The 4,447-nt window shown below is 37.6% G+C and overlaps 1 pseudogene; it reads right to left on the bottom strand.

The window, feature by feature from the left end:
* Positions 1 to 3,059: 3,059 nt before the first annotated feature.
* Positions 3,060 to 4,021, bottom strand: LOC102837830 (annotated as a pseudogene).
* Positions 4,022 to 4,447: the final 426 nt, after the last annotated feature.

Below are 4,447 nucleotides of genomic sequence, written 5' to 3'. Positions count from 1 at the left end.
GTCACCAGCAATTACAATTTGTATGCAATACCAGAATGCTATAATGATATCGGAGTCCTAGTGTGGCACTGCGGGCTAATGCGTCAGACTGCAAAGTCAATTGAACTGCAAGGTTGGTGGTGCACGCTCTCCAGTTTCTCCTTGGAAACCCTATACAGGGTCGTTATGGGTCAGAATCGATTAGATAGCACTTAACAACAAGGACAATATAATGATATAATTCTATTTATTTTTTCCACCTATTTTTCACATATTTGCCATTCAGATACGTTGGTGTTGCTGTCTTTGTTACATGCTATTAAGGTGGTTCTCACTCATGGTGACCTTTGTGCAACAGAAAACATTGTCCAGTCCTACACCAGAGTCCTGGTGTGGCACTATATGAAATGCACTGGACTGCTAGTGGCAAAGTTGGCATTTTAAACTCACCAGCTGCTCCTCAGAAACCCTATATAGGGTCATCATAAGTTGGAACTGACTCAACATCACTTAACAACAATAACACAAGCACTACACCATCCTCACAATTATCGCCATGGTTGAAGCTACTGTGTGAATCCATTGTTGAAGTCACTATGTCCTCAAGGGTCTTCCTCTTTTTCACTATCCTTCTACTCTATCCAGCATGATGTCCCTGTATTGGTTAAGCTATCAGAATTAGTGAGTCCTAATAACTTAACCAATATACTTGAGACAAATTTCTCTATCCTCACTTCTAATGAGTACCTTGGTTGTACTTCTTTCAAAACAGATTCGCCCATTCTTCTGGAAGTCCATGGCATAGTCACGATTCTTCTACAACACCATACTTCAGTGGTATCAATTTTTCTTTCGTTTTCATTATTCACTGTCCAACTTTCCCATGTATATGAGGTAATTGAAAAATAACATGACTTGTGTCAAACACAGATTACATCTCAAAGTGTGCTGTGTTATTTAACACTCCAAAAAGTTTTTTGCAGCAAAATTTCCCAATGCAATCCATTCTTTTATTGCTGCAGCTTCCTTAAGCATTGATTGGGGATCCAAGTAAAATTAAATCTTTGACCAATTCAATCTTTTCTCCATTTATCTTGATGTTTCTTATTGATCCAGTTAAGGTGATCTTTGTTTTCTTTATAGTGAGATGCAATCCATACTAAAGGCTGTAGTCTTTGATTTTCAAGGCCTCTTTGCTTTCAGCAAGCAAGGTTTTATCATCTGCACATTGCTGATTGTTAATGAGCCTTCTTTCAGTTCTGATGCCAGGTTCTTTTTCATATAATCAAGCATCTCAGATCATTTGTTCAGCATGCATATTGAGTTAAATGGCGAAAGGATGCAACCCCAAAGCATACTTCCCTGGTTTTAAACCACTCAGAGTCTGATTGTTCTGTTCTAACAAGTACCTCGTGGTCTACTTACAGTTTCTCCCTGAGCACAATTAAATGCTCTGGAATTTCCATTATTTGCAAAGTTATCATAGTTTATTTCAATCCACATAGTCAGATGCCTTTGCACTGTTAATAAAACACAATTAAACATCTTTCTGGTATCATTTCCTTTCAGCCAAAGCCCATCTGACATTAACCACTATATCCCTCATTCCAGGTCCTCTTCTGAATCCAACATAAATTTATGGCTACTCCTTGTCAATATTTGGCTTCAACCATTTAAAAATTATCTTCAACAAAGTTTTACTTCCATGGGATATTATTGACATGTTTAGATCACTTCTGTATTCTTTTGGACTACCTTTCTTTGAAATGAGCACAAATATGGATCTCTACCAGTCAGTTGGCCAAATATCTGTCTTTCAGTTTTCGTGGCATACATTAGTGCGTGTTTTCAACACTGTATCAGTTTGTTGAAACATCTCAACTTTTATTGCTATAGCCTGAACTTCTTTCTTCAATACCATTAGTTTTTTATCATAAGCTACCACCTAAAGTATCCAGTGTCAGCTCATTCTTTCTGATACAGTGACTCTGTGTATTCCATCCAACTTTTTTAATGCTTCCAGGACCATTCAATATTTTACCTATAGAAACCTTAAGTATTGTAACTTGAAGATTGAATTTTTTTCTTCCATATTTTTCAGTCTGAGAAATGATGAGCATATTCTTCCCTTTCAACTTTCTAATTCTAGGTCTTTGCACATAACATTGTAATACTTTACTTTGTCTTCTCGAATAACCCCTTGAAATCTTCTGCTCATCTTTTACGTCATTATTTCCTCCATTCACTTTAGCTTCTCTGAGCTTTAGAGCAAGTTTTATTCAAATATAAACTTCTTAAATAGTTTTAGTATATTGCTTTTTACATAGTCAATATTCTTTTTTTCAAGCTATTCAATCTTTTTGTTGAATATACATGATCATGGATGATGCATAAATTTCAATCCTATCTATAGTTTTATCTGGTACCATTAATTCAAATTAGATATATTGCATAGGATGTGCCAACAACCATTTTTATAGCCAATTGTTTAATTGCTTGGGTGACCATTTTAATGGTGAATTCCAGGTTCTTAACACAGCAACTGTCAGTTCCACTGCACCATGGTTTCTGCAAATGGCTTCTCTGCCCCCAAACGGTCCTCCTCTAAGGTTATATAAGTAAATTGAATGGAATCTGGCATCACCCTGAAGAAATTCTAAACTTCACACTGTAGGGTAGTTTATCAAGATGGCTTCAGAGTAGACTAACTTTACACAGAACATTTAAAAAATGACATTTATTCAGCATCATGATCAGACTATTACATTTAGCAACCAACAGCATGGGTGCAGAAGGAAAAAAAAAAAAAAAAAAAACTACATTAAAATCTTTTGTTACAATGCTTTACACTTTCCAGAGAACAGAAACTAAAATAACCTGTTATGCAATTAGACACAAATGCAGTCCTCAAATCATTTTTTGTTTTGTTTTTTGCCCATACACATGAGTATTGTCTAAAACGTCTTCTTTGTAGCAGCTAGGCCCTGTGCTTGGATGAGTTCACAAATCTGTTGTAACCTGTAGCTTCCCTGTCACTTCTCTGACTCTCCTCTCCTGCTAAGCTTTGTTTCCTGGTATCATTAAAACCTTCTGCCTCTCCCATAGCTACTGCTGCTGCTTTGAACCGCCATAGCCACCTTCGTTTCATGGTTTGGCAAAATATTGATCTCCACCAACATAAGCGCCAGAGCTTCTGCCTCCAAAATTTCCTCCCTTCATGGTTCCAAAATTTGAAGATTGATTGTTGCAATTGCCAAAATCATTATAGCTTCCACCGCCTCCAAAATTGCTTCTGTCATTACCAAATCCATTATAACCATCCCACTGTCTCCATAGCCACCACCACCATGGCTGCCACCAAAGCCACCTCATCCACTGAAGTTTCCTTCACGACCGAAGCTGTCATTCCCACCAAAACCACCTCTATGGCCACCACCAAAGTTTCCAGAACCACTTCGACCTCTTTGAGTGGAGGAGACACTAGCCATCTCTTGCTTTGACAGGGTTTTCCTTACTTCACAATTGTGGCCATTCACAGTATGGTCCTTCTGGATAACAATCTTATCTACAGAGTCATGGTCATCAAAGGTTACAAATGCAAAGCCCCTCTTCTTGCCACTGCCTCCGTCTGTCATGATTTCAATCACTTCAATCTTCCCATACTGATCAAAATAATCTCTTAGGTGATGCTCTTCGATATTTTCTTTAATGCCACCAACAAAAATCTTTTTCACAGTTAAGTGGGCACCTGGTCTTTGAGAGTCTTCTCGTGAAACAGCCCTCTTTGGTTCCACCACTCTTCCCTCCATCTTATGTGGCCCTGCATTCATGACTGCATCTACCTCCTTCACAGTAGATTAAGTGACCAACCCAAAGTCTCTGGAGCGTTTAGTGTTTGGATCTTTTGTCACCACACAGTCCGTGAGCGTCCCCCATGCTTAAAATGGCTCCTCAGGCTCTCATCTGTTGTTTCCAAGCTGAACCCTCCCATGAAGAGTTTCCACAGCTGTTCGGGCTCTTTAGGAGACTCTGACTTAGACATGACGCAGTGAGGGGGGAAAAAAAGACTAACGATGATTCCTCCGCGCTGTCCACAAACCAGTCAATATTCTTTAAAAATATAAAATTGTTATTCTTAGTTGACATTCATTTTTCCTTCCAGTAGGTAAGGGCTTACTTCATTACATTCTGACTTTCATGGTTTCTGATGAGTACCCATACAGGTGTTTCCCTGAATATGTTTAATATTGTTTGTTTATATTTGATTATTAAATTTTAAAATATGAGATATTGTGGTATCATTTCCCTTGTATTTATCTGCTTGTGATTCACTGACAAGCTTTGATTCATAGTTTGCTAACTTTCTTCAATTTAGGAAATATTTGATAATATGAAAAAGTATATTGATATCCCATTTTCTCTATTTCTCTATGTGAAATTCTGATTAAATGAATCATTTTATAATCTT

Source organism: Chrysochloris asiatica, unplaced genomic scaffold (genome assembly GCF_000296735.1).
Source record: "Chrysochloris asiatica unplaced genomic scaffold, ChrAsi1.0 scaffold00053, whole genome shotgun sequence".
In the NCBI taxonomy this organism is placed as follows: Eukaryota; Metazoa; Chordata; class Mammalia; order Afrosoricida; family Chrysochloridae; genus Chrysochloris; species Chrysochloris asiatica.
The sequence above is the reverse complement of the archived record's forward strand: the minus strand, read 5'-3'. Positions and strand labels throughout refer to the sequence as shown.